Below are 16,557 nucleotides of genomic sequence, written 5' to 3'. Positions count from 1 at the left end.
ACAGAGCTCACGAGATTTGTGTTGAGTTTTGTGTTGTGAAGTTTTCAAGTTTTGGGTGAATTCTTTTGATGGATTATGGAACAAGGAGTGGTAAGAGCCTAAGATTGCGGATGCCCATGGAACCCCCAAGATAATCCAAGGACACCAAAAAGTCAAAGCTTTGGGATGCCCCGGAAGGCATCCCCTCTTTCGTCCACTTCCATCGGTAATTTACTTGGAGCTATATTTTATTCACCACATGATATGTGTTTTGCTTGGAGCGTCTTGTATTATTTGCGTCTTTGCTTGTTAGTTTACCACAATCATCCTTTCTGTACACACCTTTTGAGAGAGCCATACATGAATTGGAAGTTGTTAGAATACTCTATGTGCTTCACTTATATCTTTTGAGCTTGATAGTTTTGCTCATAGTGCTTCACTTATATCTTTTGAGCGTGATAATTTCTGCTCTAGTGCTTCACTTATATCTTTTAGAGCACGCTGGTGGATTTGTTTTAAAGAAGCTATTGATCTCTCATGCTTCACTTAGATTACTTTGAGAGTCATTAATAGCATGGTAGTTTGCTTAATGTTAATATACTTAGTGTTCAAGATATGTGAAACTTTCTTTTGAGTGAATTGAATACTAAGATAAGTTTGATGCTTGATAATTGTTTTGAGATTTGGAGGTGATAATATCAAAGTCATGCTAGTTGGGTAATTGTGAATTTGAGAAATGCTTGTGTTGAAGGTTGCAAGTCCCGTAGCATGCACGTATGGTTAAAGTTGTGTAACAAATTTGAAACATGAAGTGTACCTGGCTTGTGCATCCTTATGAGTGGCGGTCGGGGACGAGCGATGGTCTTTTCCTACCAATCTATCCCCCTAGGAGCATGCACATAGTACTTGATTTTTGATGGCTTCTAAATTTTTGCAATAAGTATATGAGTTCTTTTGACTAATGTTGAGTCCATGGATTATACGCACTCTCACCTTTCCGCCTTTGCTAGCCTCTTCGGTACCATGCATTGCCCTTCCTCACCTTGAGAGTTGGTGCAAACTTCGCCGGTGCATCCAAACCCCGTGATACGATACGCTCTATCACACATAAACCTCCTTATATCTTCCTCAAAACAGCCACCATACCTACCTATTACGGCATTCCCATAGCCATTCCGAGATATATTGCCATGCAACTTCCATCATCATCATCATGACATACATAACTTTTGTCATATTGCCATTGCATGATCATGTAGTTGACATCGTATTTGTGGCAAAGCCACCATGCAATATTTTTCATACATGTCACTCTTGATTCATTGCACCATCCCGGTACACCGCCGGAGGCATTCATATAGAGTCATATCTTGTTCTAAGTTTCGAGTTGTAATCCTTATGTTGTAATCAATAGAAGTGTGATGATCATCATTGTTAGATCATTTCCCAAAAAAAATAGAGAGAGAGAGAAAAAAAAAGAAAGGCCAAAAGAAAAAAAATGAAAGGCCCAAAAAAAGAAGAAAAAAAATAAAAAATAAAAAAAGGGCAATGCTACTATCTCTTTTTCCACACTTGTGCTTCAAAGTAGCACCTTGTTCCTCATGTAGTGAGTCTCATATATCCTGCTTCAAAGTAGCACTTTGTTCTTCATGTAGTGAGTCTCATAAAGTTGTCCTTTTTATACTAGTGGGAATTTTTCATTATAGAACTTGGCTTGTATATTCCTATGATGGGCTTCCTCAAATGCCCTAGGTCTTCATGAGCAAGCGAGTTGGATGCACACCCACTACTTTTCTTTTGTTGAGCATTCATAGCTCTAGTGCATCCGTTGCATGGCAATCCCTACTCCTCATGTTGACATCAATTGATGGGCATCTCCATAGCCCGTTGATTATCCTCGTCAATGTGAGACTTTCTCTTTTTTGTCTTCTCCACACAATCCCCATCATCATATTCTATTCCACCCATAGTGCTATATCCATGGCTCGCGCTCATGTATTGCGTGAAGGTTGAAAAAGTTTGAGATTATTTGAGTATGAAACAATTGCTTGGCTTGTCATCGGGGGTATAGAAGTTGGGAACATCTTTGTGTGACGAAAATGAAGCATAGCCTAAGTATATGATTTTGTAGGGATGAACTTTCTTTTGCCATGCTATTTTGAGAAGACATGATTGCTTTGATTAGTATGCTTGAAGTATTATTATTTTTGTGTCAATATGAACTTTTGTCTTGAATCTTGCGGATCTGAATATTCATATCACAATTTAGAAGATTTATATTGAAATTATGCCAAAGTATCACTCCGCATCAAAAATTCTTTTTTATCATTTACCTACTCGAGGACGAGCAGGAATTAAGCTTGGGGATGCATGATACGTCTCCAACGTATCTATAATATTTGATTGCTCCATGCTACTTTATCTACTGTTTTGGACTATATTGGGCTATTTTCCACTTTTATATTATTTTTGGGACTAACCTATTAACCGGAGGCCCTGCCCAAAATTGCTGTTTTTTTGCCTATTTCAGTATTTCGAAGAAACGGAATATCAAACGGAGTCCAAACGGAATGAAACCTTCGGGAACGTGAATTTCTCACCGAACGTGATCCAGGAGACTTGGACCCTGCTCCAAGGAACAAAAGAGGCGGTCACGAGGGTGGAGGGCGCGCCCCCCTACCTCGTGGGCCCCCTGCTGCTCCACCAACGTACTCCTTCCTCCTATATATACCTACGTATCCCCAAACGATCAAAACATGAGCCAAAAACCTAATTCCATCGCCGCAACCTTCTGTATCCACGAGATCCCATCTTGGGGCCTGTTTCGGAGCTCCGCCGGAGGGGGCATCCACCACGGAGGGCTTCTACATCAACACCATAGCCCCTCCGATGAAGTGTGAGTAGTTTACTTCAGACCTTCGGGTCCATAGCTAGTAGCTAGATGGCTTCTTCTCTCTTTTTGGATCTCAATACAATGTTCTCCCCCTCTCTCGTGGAGAACTGTTCGATGTAATCTTCTTTTTGCGGTGTGTTTGTTGAGACCGATGAATTGTGGGTTTATGATCCAACTTATCTATGGAAAACATTTGAATCTTCTCTGAATTCTTTTATGCATGATTGAGTTATCTTTGCAAGTCTCTTCGAATTATCCTTTTTGGTTTGGCCAACTAGATTGGTAGTACTTGCAATGGGAGAAGTGCTTAGCTTTGGGTTCAATCTTGCGGTGTCCTTTCCCAATGACAGCAGGGGCAGCAAGGCACGTATTGTATTGTTGCCATTGAGGATAACAAGATGTTTTTTTATCATATTGCATGAATTTATCCCTCTACATCATGTCATCTTGCTTAAGGCGTTACTCTGTTTTTAACTTAATACTCTAGATGCATGCTGGATAGCGATCGATGAGTGGAGTAATAGTAGTAGATGCAGAATCGTTTCGATCTACTTGTCTTGGACGTGATGCCTATATACATGATCATTACCTAGATATGCTCATAACTATGCTCAATTTTGTCAATTGCTCAACAGTAATTTGTTCACCCACCATATAATATCTATGCTCTTGAGAGAAGCCACTAGTGAAACCTATGGCCCCCGGGTCTATTCTCATCATATCAATCTCCATTACTTTATTAATTGCTTTGCTTTTACTTTTCCTTTTAATTTTTACTTTGCATCTATCTATCAAAAATACCAAAAATATTATTTATCATCTCTATCAGATCTCACTCTCGTAAGTGACCGTGAAGGGATTGACAACCCCTATTCGCATTGGTTACGAGTAGCTATCGTATTGTGTGGGTACGAGGGACTTGTGCGTGGTCTCCTACTGGATTGATACCTTGGTTCTCAAAAACTGAGGGAAATACTTACGCTACTTTGATGCATCATCCTCTCCTCTTCGGGGAAATCCAACGCAGTGCTCAAGAGGTAGCAGGCTGCGCCGGCTAAGAAGAAGCAGCTATTCACCCAATACAAGGCGGAAACCAAGCAGATACCGGTCGACGAGGACGGGACCACTAATGCCACCTTCACCATAGGTGCCAACCTCAAACCAGAGCAGGAGGAGGCCTTGGTGAAGTTCCTGCGCGCGAACAAGAAGGTGTTCGCATGGGAACCTGATCAGCTAGCGGGGGTCCCGAGGGATGTGGTTGAGCATCACCTCAACATGTGCCCCAACATGCGCCCCGTGAAGCAGAAGGCGAGGCGGCAGTCCACCGAGAAGCAAGCTTTCATCGTCCAAGAGACCCGCAAGCTAGAGGCAGCAGGGGTTATTCGCGAGGTCCGCTACCCGGATTGGTTGGCTAACCCGGTTGTCGTGCCGAAGAAGGGAGGAAAGGAACGCATGTGTGTCGACTTCACCAACCTCAACAAGGCCAGCCCGCAGGATCCATTTCCGCTCCCTCGCATCAACCAGATCATCGACTCCACCGCTGAGTGTGACCTGTTGTGCTCCCTGGATGCCTTCTCGGGCTATCACAGATCAAGATGGCGGTATAAGATGTGGAAAAAACGGCTTTCCTGACCCCGTGCGGAGTGTATTGCTATACATGCATGCCATTTGGGTTGCGCAACGCAGGCGTGACCTTCCAGCGGCTGATGCACATCGTCTTGGGCCGGCAGCTCGGGAGAAACGCTGAGGCATACGTGGATGACATTGTGGTGAAGTCTCAGGAGGCAAAAACCCTGATACAGGACTTGGAAGAAACCTTCGCGAGCCTCAATGAAGTGGACCTGCGGCTCAACCCGGAGAAGTGCGTGTTTGGAGTCCCCTCGGGCAAGCTCCTGGGTTTCCTCGTGTCCCACAGGGGCATCGAGGCCAACCCAGAGAAGGTCAAAGCAGTCGAAGACATGAGCCCGCCAAAAACCCTCAGAGAAATGCAGAAGCTCACCGGGCGTGTAACCGCGCTAGGACGCTTCATCTCCAAGCTGGGGGAACGAGCACTGCCCTTCTTCAAGCTTATGAAGAAGAAGGGCCCCTTCGAATGGACTGAAGAGGCCGACAAGGCATTCCAAGATCTCAAGAGGTACCTTACCAGCCCTCCAGTGATGGTAGCTCCGCGTCCTTGGGAGCCCCTAGTGCTCTACCTTGCAGCCACCCCCTACTCCACCAGCGCGGTCCTGGTGGCGGTTAGGGAGGAGCGTCGGACCAAGGCCGCAACAGCTGTCCGGGCTGAAGCCAAGCGAAGCCAAGAAAGCCTCACAAAGACCGCGACCGCAGCCGAAAAGGATCAGCTGCAGCAGGGGAGCGCACCCGGAGCAGAAGAGGCCTCTCCAAGCGATCAAGCGCTGGGGGCTCCCTCGTCTCAGGAGGCGCCCCAACCTCCGGAGGACGTTAGCAGCGCCAATACCCTCAACCTCGTCAAGCATCCCGTGTACTTCGTCAGCACGGTGCTACGGGACGCAAGGGCGCGGTACCCCATGCCTCAAAAACTCCTCCTCGCGCTATTGGTAGCTTCACGAAAGCTGCGGCACTACTTCCAAGGCCATCCCATCAAGGTCGTCTCAGCTATAACACCCACGATCCGGCTATATCTCCCACATGTCGAAGCACGACTTAGAGGCATAACCACATGGTGTTTGTCGCAAGAAGGGTCATCTTCACACAATCCCATGTAATGAACAAGAATGGGATAAAGAGTTGGCTTACAATCGCGACTTCACACAAGTACTTAAATAAATCATACATCATTCAGAGTACACACATAGTCCGACTACGGACAAAGCCAAAAGAAAAGAAGATAACCCAACTGCTAGATCCCCAATCGTCCCAACTGGGCTCCACTACTGATCAACATGAAACTAAACATAAACCAAGATCTTCGTTGAGCTCCCATCTGAGCTTGGTTGCATCACCTACACTGGTATCATCGGCACCTGCAACTGTTGGGATAGTACCTGGTGAGTCACGAGGACTCAGCAATCTCAAAACCTGTGAGATCAAGACTATTTAAACTTATGGGTAGGAAGTGGTAATGAGGTGGAGTTACAGCAAGCACTGAGCAAATATGGTGGCTAACATACGCAAATAAGAGCGAGAAGAGAAGCAACGGAACGGTCGAGAAGCTAGAAGTAATCAAGAATTGATCCGGAAACTACTTACGTCAAACATAACCCAAAACCGTGTTCACTTCCCGGACTCCACCTAAAACAGACCATCATGGCTACACACGCGGTTGATGTGTTTTAATTAAGTCAAGTGTCAAGTTCTCTACAACCGGACATTAACAAATTCCCATCTGCCACATAACCGCGGGCATGGCTCTCGAAAGTTTATACCCTGCAGGGGTGTCCCAACTTAGCCCATCACAAGCTCTCACGGTCAACGAAGGATATTCCTTCTCCTAGGAAGACCCGATCAGTCTCGGAATCCTGGTTTACAAGACATTTCGACAATGGTAAAACAAGACTAGCAAAGCCGCCTGATGTGCCGACAAATCCCGATAGGAGCTGCACATATCTCGTTCTCAGGGCACATCGGATGAACACTACGTACAACTAAAACCAGCACTCAAGTTTCCCCGAGGTGGCGCTGCAAGTGGCTCTAGTTCGGACCAACACTCGGAGGAGCACTGGCCCGGGGGGGGGGGGTAAAAATAAAGATGACCCTTGAGTCTCCAAACCCAAGGGAAAAAGGCTTAGGTGGCAAATGTTAAAACCAAGGTTGGGCCTTGCTGGAGGAGTTTTATTCAAAGCGAACTGTCAAGGGGGTCCCATAAATCACCCAACCGCGTAAGGAACGCAAAATCAAGGAACATAACATCGGTATGACGGAAACTAGGGTGGCAAGAGTGGAACGAAACACCAGGCATAAGGCCGAGCCTTCCACCCTTTACCAAGTATATAGATGCGTTAATTAAATAAGAGATATTGTGATATCCCAACATAATCCTATCCATCATGGAGCAATCTTCAACTTCACCTGCAACTAACAACGCTATAAGAGGAGCTGAGCAAAAGTGGTAACTTTGCCAAACAACGGTTTGCTAGGAAGGGTGAAAAAGGTTAGAGGCTGACATGGCAATATGGGAGGCATGGTAAACAAGTGATAGGTAGCACAGCATAGCGATAGAACGAAGCAGCTAACAAGCAAAGATAGAAGTGATATCGAGGGTAATGGTCATCTTGCCTGAGATTCAGCTAGGAAGAAGAACGAGTCCATGAAGAAGACAAACGGACGCAGTCGAACGAATCCTCACAACTCCAGAATGAAACCAAAGCTAACAAGAGAAGCAAACTGGAAAGAAGGAAACAACATGGTAAACACACAAGCATAAACATGACATGATGCACAAACAAGTATGATGCATGACCGGTTTAACGAGGCATGGCATGGCAAAGTGCAACAAACAACACTACAAGTTAAGTGGAGCTCAATATGCAACGAGTTGCATATTGACGAAACACCACATCGAATTATTTTAGTTTACTCTCGGTTAAGATATTCAACGATATTAAATGTTATTAAACATGGCAAGGGGTGAAGCATAATTAAACTAACTATTTAGGCAAGTTTAAATGAGGCCGGAACAACAAACAACAATTCCAGAAAATCCTCATGTGCATATTTTTGATTTGGTACTGTTCTGCCATAAACACAATTTTAATGTTGTTAAACAGCAAAATAAAGTGCACCAAGTTAATCTATTCATTTTCCACCCCATTTACATATAAAGTTTATTTGAAATGGAGCTATGGTTATTTAGTTATGAAATAAATCATTTTAGCATGGCATTTGAGCAAATTTAAATACAAACATCATTTAAACATGTTTAACATGGATGAAAATAGCAGACTATGAAACTAGATGAAAAACTAAGCATTTTGCATGTTTGAATCATTTTAATCCGATGCACCATTTGTGAGTTATTAGATGCATGAGCATGGAGGGTTTTTCTGTAAAACAGTATATCACTGGATAAATGCTAAATTCGTAGAAGGAAAAAAAACAGGAGCTGGGCCAAATATGAGATCTGGCCCAGGGCATGGGGGAGCTGCTCACATCGGGCCTAGAGGAGAAGATGGGCCGGCTTGGTGAAGCAGCTGGCAGGCTGCGACTGGAGCTGGGGCTGGGCTGACTTGCTTGGGAAGCTAGGCCGAGGCGCTCGCTTAGCTTGGTCAACGTGAGCGGGCTGGAGCGGCTCGTTGCAGGGGAAGCAGAGGACACCACAGCGAAGCGGGACTTGGTGCGGCGACGGGAACCTACCGGATCTGACAAGGAGTCGAACAAGGAGGTCGGGGAAGAGGCGATGCTCGACGCGGGGCTGCCGGATCTGGTGCAGCGGAGGTCACAGGTGAGGCGGAGGAAGGCGGGGCACGGAGCTCCAGCTGCGCGTCCATGGCGATGCAGAGGACGATGGTGTCGTCCTGCTACTGCAGAGAGAGTGACATGAGGAGAGAGGCCATGGCAGGGGAAAACGAAAAGAGGGGAAGGTGAGGAGGAGTAGGAAGGAGAACCAGGGAGAAAGAGGGGCTCGACGGGGCGTCCTGCTGGAGGTGCTCGACGGCGGAGGGAGCTCCGGTGGAGCTGCTGCTTGCGGGGCTGCATGGCTGTGGCTGCGGGCTCCTAGCGCCTTGGCCGTCAGGGTCCTGCGAGAGAGAGAGATGTGAGATCAGGAGAAAGAAGGAAGAGAAGGAGGGACCGAGGGAGAGGGCGCGAGGTCGGCCTGGGGCTGCTGCTGCAGCCGGCTCGAGGAGAGCTGCTGGTCTCAGGTGCGTGAGAAGGGAGGATCTCGTGCGCGAGGGTCCTGGTGACGCGGTTGCCGGCGACGGTGGAGGCGCTGCTCGGGGACGAACGAGCAGAGGAGGGGGAAACGAGGAGGAGAGGAGTCTGGTTGTGGTTGGTGGATCGTGATGGGATGGATCCCAAGGAAGAGGATCGGTGGTGGCTGGTTGGCTCGGCGCTGAAACCAAGGGAAAGAGTGGCGGCGGCGTGGGGATTTGGTGGAGATTGGACAGGCTAGGGCTAGGGTTGAACGGTTTAAATAGCAAGAGGATTTTGGTTAGGGGTAATCGGACCCTCCGATTTACATCGGGCGGTCGAGATAAAAAGGTTAAGAGAGATCAAATAATAAACCGGGATGTTTGGAGATGATCTGAATTCAACAGTCATGACTGCTCGAGTTGGGTCCGGGAAGTTTCGGACACGCACACAAAGGGGCGTTAGGCCGTCACGGTCAAGAGAGAAGCGAAAAACCGATTGGTCTGGAACGGTCAACAAAGGCAAAGCGGTCCGAGGGAAGGTGATGAAGGCAAAGGGAGAAACGGCAACGACGAGCGAATGCAAGTTTTATGAAAACATGCGGGTGCAGTGCGTATGATGACATGATGAATGCAACAAGCAAATAAAACACACAACAACAACGAAATAACTGGAAGGCTTCTGAAGCGTCGGTCTCGGGGCGTTACAACAGTCCATGAGGGAGTCCTGGACTAGGGGGTGTCCGGATAGCCGAACTATCATCTTTGGCCGGACTCCTAGACTATGAAGATACAAGATTGAAGACTCCGTCCCGTGTCCGGATGGGACTTTCCTTGGCATGGAAGGCAAGCTTGGCGATACGGATATGTAGATCTCCTACCATTGTAACCGACTCTCTGTAACCCTAACCCTCTCCGGTGTCTATAGAAACCGAAGGGTTTTAGTCCGTAGGACGAACAACAATCATACCATAGGCTAGCTTCTAGGGTTTGGCCTCTCTGATCTTGTGGTAGATCCACTCTTGTACTACCCATATCATCAATATTAATCAAGCAGGAGTAGGGTTTTACCTCCACCGAGAGGGCCCGAACCTGGGTAAAAACATCATGTGCCTTGTCTCCTGTTACCATCTGCCTAGACGCACAGTTCGGGACCCCCTACCCGAGATCTGCCAGTTTTGACACTGACATTGGTGCTTTCATTGAGAGTTCATCTGTGCCGTCACCTTTAGGCCCAATGGCTCCTTCGATCATCAACAACGACGCGGTCCAGGGTGAGATTTTTCTCCCCGGACAGATCTTCGTATTCGGCGACTTTGCACTGCGGGCCAACTCGCTTGGCCATCTGGAGCAGATTGAAAGCTACGCCCCTGGCCATCAGGTCAGATTTGGAAGTTTGAACTATACGACTGACGTCCGCGGAGACTTGATCTTCGACGGGTTCGAGCCACAACCAAGCGCGCCACACTGTCACGATGGGCATGATCTAGCTCTGCTGCCGGACAGTGCCCTGGAGGCCGCACAAGTGTCCGCTCTGACCCTTAGCTCGGAGCCGACCGCGCCAATCGAGAACGGGTGGCTGGACACCGCCTCGGGGGCTGCTACCTCTACGGTGATAGAGCCGAATACCAACCCTGTCCTTTGTGAAACTCGTGACTCCAAGGTGCCGGACTCCTCCCCGGACTCTGAACCTTCCACGCCCCTGCCAATCAAATCCGATTGGGCGCCGATCATGGAGTTCACCACTGCGGACATCTTTCAGCACTCACCCTTTGGCGACATCCTGAGTTCGCTAAAGTGTCTCTCTTTATCAGGAGAGCCCTGGCCGGACTATGGTCAGGAAGGTTGGGACACGGACGACGAAGAAATTCAATGCCCACCCGCCACCCACTTTGTAGCCGCTGTCGATGATCTAACCGACATGCTCGACTTTGACTCCGAAGACATCGACGGTATGGAGGACGATGCCAGAAACGACCAAGAATCAACGCCTATAGGGCACTGGAAGGCCACCTCAACTCACGATGTATATATGGTGGATACACCTAAAGGAAGTTATAATGAGGAACAACGGGACACTGCGAAGGATAATTCCCTCGAAAAGCAGTCAAAACGGCGACGTAAGCGCCGCTCAAAGTCCCGCCTCGACAAAGACAACACCCATACAGACCCAGCCATAGAGCAGGGCGAACCGGTGGACGACGAACATGCCCTCGAGCAACCATCCGAACAGGTTAACTTGGATAAACAATCCGTCCCCGGCGAAGATAACAGTCCGGACGATCTCACACCAGACACATCGTTGGAGCAGAAGAACCTCCACAAAGGCTCGTTGCCACTGCACGTAGTCTGAAGAAGCAGAAGCAGAAGCTCAAAACAGCGGAAGACGCACTCAGAATGAGATGGAGCAAAGTACTCAACACCGCAGACAAATACGATGATAGTCGCCAAACAAAGAGCTACCCGAAGCGTAAACTACTGCCCGAATTCGACAAGGAGGCCGTAGAGCCCCCACGATCAAAGAACAAAGAGGCCGCCCAGTCGGATAGACGACCACATGGCAAACATAGAGCGGCAAGCGGCGCTACACACAAGCCGGCACGCGATCCGCATAAGGATCCGCACCAAAAGGCTGGCCTAGTCAGGTCTATCTATGGGCCAAGAAAGCAATCTCTAGAAAGTAATGCAACACGTCGAGTATTCGAGCACCACGGCACACCCAAATACAGGGCCGCTGCACACCCCCTATGTTTCACCGATGAGGTGCTGGATCACGAATTTCCAGCGGGATTCAAGCCCGTAAACATAGAGGCATTCGACGGAACAACAGACCCTGGAGTCTGGATTGAGGATTACATCCTCCACATACACATGGCCAGAGGAGATGACCTCCACACCATATAATATTTACCCCTCAAGCTCAAAGGGCCAGCCAGGCATTGGCTGAAAAGCCTCCCGGAAAATACCATCGGAAGTTGGGAAGAGCTCGAGGATGCATTTCGGGCAAATTTTCAGGGGACTTATGTCCGCCCTCCGGACGCAGACGATTTAAGTCACATAACTCAACAGCCCGGAGAGTCAGCCCGCAAATTCTGGAACCAAATAGTTGACTGTCCGGACGCCGAAGCCTTAGCGGCTTTCAAACACAACGTCCGAGACGAATGGCTCGCCAGACACCTTGGCCAAGAAAAGCCGAGAACAATGGCCGCACTAACAAGCCTCATGACCCGCTTTTGCGCGGGAGAGGATAGCTGGCTGGCAAGATGCAGCACCAGTGACCCAAGTACATCCAAGGTCAGGGATGGAAATGGGAAACCACGACGCAGCAAGGACCAGCGCCGGACCAAGGGAAACAGTCCGAAGAGCACGACAGTCAATGCCGGATTCAAAAGCTCTCGATAGAACAATAAAAACTGCCCCTTAAGGACAACAGCGACGAGCTATCCAACCTAAACAAAATATTGGACAAGATATGCCAAATCCACAGTACCCCCGGGAAGCCTGCAAACCATACCCACAGAGATTGTTGGGTCTTCAAACAGTCCGGCCGACTTAACACTGAACACAAGGGGCTCGACACACCAAGTGAGGACGATGACGAACCCCACAAGCAGAGCACCGGAAAACAAAAGAATTTCCCACAAGAGGTCAAAACAGTAAACTCACTTCAAGTGACAAAAGGGAAAAACAGAGCGGCGCCCACTGAAATACGCGCCGCACGCTCCACCCCAGCGGAGTCCCGACACTGGATGTCAAAACCAATTACCTTCGACCATCAGGATTACTCCGGAAGTATCCGGAACGCAGGATGGACTGCTTTGATATTAGATCCTATAATCAACAGACTACAATTTACACAAGTCCTAATGGACGGCGGCAGTGATCTAAACCTGCTATATTAGGACACAATCCGCAGAATGGGGATAGACCCAGCCAAAATTCGCCATAGCAACACTTCCTTTAAAGGAGTGATGCCAGGCCCTTATGCCCATTGTACGGGCTCTCTACTACTAGAAGTTGTGTTCGGCTCATCCGACAACTTCCGTCGCGAAAAGTTAGTCTTCCACATCGCCCCATTTAAAAGTAGCCATCAAGCACTATTGGGACGCGAAGCTTTCGCCCGCTTTAACGCAATACCACATTACGCATCTCTTACACTTAAAATGCCCGGTCCACGCGGCATCATCTGATTAAAGGGAAACTTCGAGTGTTCCTCGAATACAGAAGAACGTGAGACTGCCTTGACATCCACACACTAATCCGGCTTTGCTGATCAAAGCACCTAAACAGGTCATTCAGACCCCGGACATGGTTAGGCGAGTCCGACATAAACAAACAAGGGGCTTACTAGCCGCGTACCCCCTTACAAGGGGCTCCACGCACGTACAACTAGAGACAATAAAGCTCAATTTTATTCATTTTTTGATCATACTCTGTTTATTTTAAAACACATTTTTCGCACAATCTTTTTTTCCAACTAAGTTCTTCTCTTTTACAGATGAACACCGTGCTACACCCGTCCAGGATACGGCACAACGGAGACACAGGCGCAGACGTGCAGTAGGGACCCGTTGCAAGGATTCTTTTCAGATTAAGACCCTACGTAAACCTTTTTTACTGTCTCTTGTTGATACACATCCCCCGGTTTCCTGCTATAACCGAGGAGGAGGCTGGCGTTTTGGCATCGGCCGCGTCAGAAATTTTTGCGCGTACCTGGACACTAGGGGCTTAGGGCATTGTTCTGCCCGTTTTCATAAAGACCGAATACCTTAGGGAGTGTTCGGCGTCTCAAGTTAGGCCTTATATGCATCAGCGCCGAATCATGTCTTTGGTCAAATGTTGGGTTTGCCCGGCTCCTGTGTTTTGCTGCCTTACGTTCTGCTCTATCGGCAAACGCGGCACCAGGAGAACTACTGCGATTGTGCCCCGGTTCAGCCTGGTGAGCACCTCAGTAGAGAAAACCGAAAACTGACTATCATGATATAGCGTGAGACTGGTCAACCACTCGATCACCCACTGGAATGTTTAGAATTCCTCCGCATTAACGAAGGACCGTTTCCCGGTCAGGCACATACGCGCCCCGAATTCGGAAAGCGCGGTGCCCCTAGGGGCTATATAGTAGCCCCACCATCGAACTCCTATGGCTAAGTGAAAGTGATAAAGCATTATAGTCCGGTTGCCTAGTTTGCTACGCTATCACTTCCTTCACAGGACCAAGACGTTGGATTAAGTGTGAAAATGCGCTTTTTCTGCAAACACCCCCGCACTATGTGCGTGGGGGCTGAAGCCGACGACTGCCATCTTTCAGGTTATATACACATATACATTAACGGCCGCACAGGAGGTATTTCAATACTTGAACGCACAAGTATAAAAAGCCCTTATATTATATTGAAACATCGTTTCACAAATCATACATGTCATTAGAACATAATATCCTTCGAGCACTGCGTCTCTATCAAACGAGCACCCTGCAGGACTTCCTCAAAATAGTGCTCGGCAGGTACTCGGCTTCTGTCCGAATCCTAGGATGCAATGTCGGTGGCCTTCATCTCCGCCCAGCATGTTTTGACACGGCCAAGAGCCATCCGCGCACCCTCTATGCATGCCGACCGCTTCATGGCATCGATATGCGGCACCGCACCAAGGAACTGCTGCACCAAGCCAAAATAACTCTTCGGCTCGGGCCTGCTCGGCCACAAATGAGTCACGACATCCTTCATGGCAAGTCCGGACAACCTATTCAGCTCAACCCATTCGGCCAAACGATCGGTCAGTGGAAGCGGACGCTCTGGACTATGGAACTGCGACCAAAAAAGCTCTTCCATTCCGTGATCCTTTTGGCCTCGGAAGTGTGTGACCGCGTCTGCAGCACTCGCCGCCAAATCCAAATAAGCATCCTCCGCACCCCAGAGCTGGCCCAACTGAGCATACTTCGGATCCGTGAACTTCCTTCGCAGTAGAAAGGGCTTTCCAGCCGCGATATCCCCGGCTTGACGTAGGTCCTCCTTTATAGCTCTCATCGCGGAGCGGGAATCCTTGGCTTCGGCGGTGGCCTTCTTCACGCCCTCTTGCTCCGCTAGACGTCCTTTTTCAAGAAACTCACAGCGGTCGGTAGCATTCTTCAACTTTACGGCCATCTCAGCCATTCCTTCCCTGCTTCGGCACTGAGCAGCCTGTTCGGCTTTTAGCTCTTCGGTCGCCCTCAAGGCAGCCGCATCACTTTTTCTGGCTTGCTCCTTGACTCGGGCTAGCTCCGCTCGAAGGTTCTCCATAGCAGCGGCACCATCTGCATAAAGCATACATGTTGTAAGGCATGGGCGTCAAGCTCCCTTACCAGGTGTCCGCAGAGAAGTTGCATACCTTGTGACTCGTCAAGCCGCTTATTGACAAGCGCGATGTCCGCATCCGCCACGTCAAGTTGCCACTTCAGTTCGGCAAATTGATCAGTCCGGCTAGCCACCGGATGCTCCGCCACCTATATAGGACAGGCGACATCTTACAACTGAGATTATGATCCTCGGCGCGCTGTCGCTCTCGACAACGTACCGAGTCTCAGGGGCTATTATCTATACAGGGCGCATTCTATATGCAAAACTATCAGAAGGTATATCATTTTCACGTACCTCAAACCCGGTCAGTAAACTTCTAACGGCTTCATGCAATCCGCTCTCAGCGGATGAAATCCTTTCAATCACCGTACCCATTAATGCACGGTGATCTTCTGAGATAGACGCTCGCCCGAGCAGATCCTTCAGCTCCTCCGACCGTACACCAGTTGGTGCCGGACCTCCCGGCCCCGCCGGACTCGGGGAAACCCTCCGCGACGACACATCAGGGTCGTCCGCCCCGCATGACGGTGCGGCAGATGGAGGCGTTTCGCTCTCCATCATCTCCGAATGAAGATCCCCCGAAGATGAGCTCTGCTGAGAAGGGCTGAGATCCGAACTACAAGGTAAAACTTCGTTTATCGTCAGAAATAAAAACAGGGATGTCCCTTATTACAAAACTCCCCTTTCTACTTACGGCTCGCTGGAGGGTTGATTCCCTTGGGGAAATAGTGCGGCCGGGGCTTCTCCTGGCGCAAGACCCTCTGGTGAAGATTTCTTCCCCCGCTTTGAGGCCTTGGCCTCCGGATCTTCAGAAGCGGTCCTCTTCTCCCCCTGGAGGGAGGGATTCTCGATCCCCCTTCCTTGAAAGCCTACTTCGCGGAGGCAGTAGCTTCCCTGTTCCCCCCTTTGCCCTCTTCCAAAGGCGCAGCCCCCAGCATCTTGGTTAACACAGGATCCAGCGTGGTCTCAGGGAGGGGGGCGGACACCTTATTAGTTTTGCTTTCGCTATTCACTCCTGTTCAAGGGACAACTCTTTAAAGGGCAAGTTTATGATAAATGTACGGATAGCGTGTCCGGGCACAGGGCTACTGACTTGAGTATCCGGGCGATTGCAGCTCAGACCTGCGTCCTCGGTCAAGTCCGGACACTTCTCTTGTGACCCGAAGAATAGTTTATACATCTCCACAGGTGTCGCGCCCATAAAGTGTTGGAGAGCTCGTGGTCCCTCCGGATTAAATTCCCACTGGCGGAGGGGGCGACATTTGCAGGGCAGAAGGCGCCGGATCAGCATGACCTGCGCCACTACGACCAGATTGATCTCTCTCTCTCTTGGAGGTCTCGAATACGGCCCTGCAGCAGAGGAACGTCCTTGGACGGCCCCCAGTCGAGCCCTTTGTTGACCCATGATGCCAGCCGTTGTGAAGGACCCAGGCGGAAGGCAGGTGGCGCCACCCATTTGGTGTCCCTGGGAGCGGTAATGTAAAACAACTCCTGTTGCCATAAACCGAGCACCTCTTGAAAAGAGCCCTCGGGCCGTGGAGCGTCA

The sequence above is a fragment of the Triticum dicoccoides genome, chromosome 6B (genome assembly GCF_002162155.2).
Source record: "Triticum dicoccoides isolate Atlit2015 ecotype Zavitan chromosome 6B, WEW_v2.0, whole genome shotgun sequence".
Classification (NCBI taxonomy): domain Eukaryota; kingdom Viridiplantae; phylum Streptophyta; class Magnoliopsida; order Poales; family Poaceae; genus Triticum; species Triticum dicoccoides.
This window is presented reverse-complemented; position numbering follows the sequence as displayed.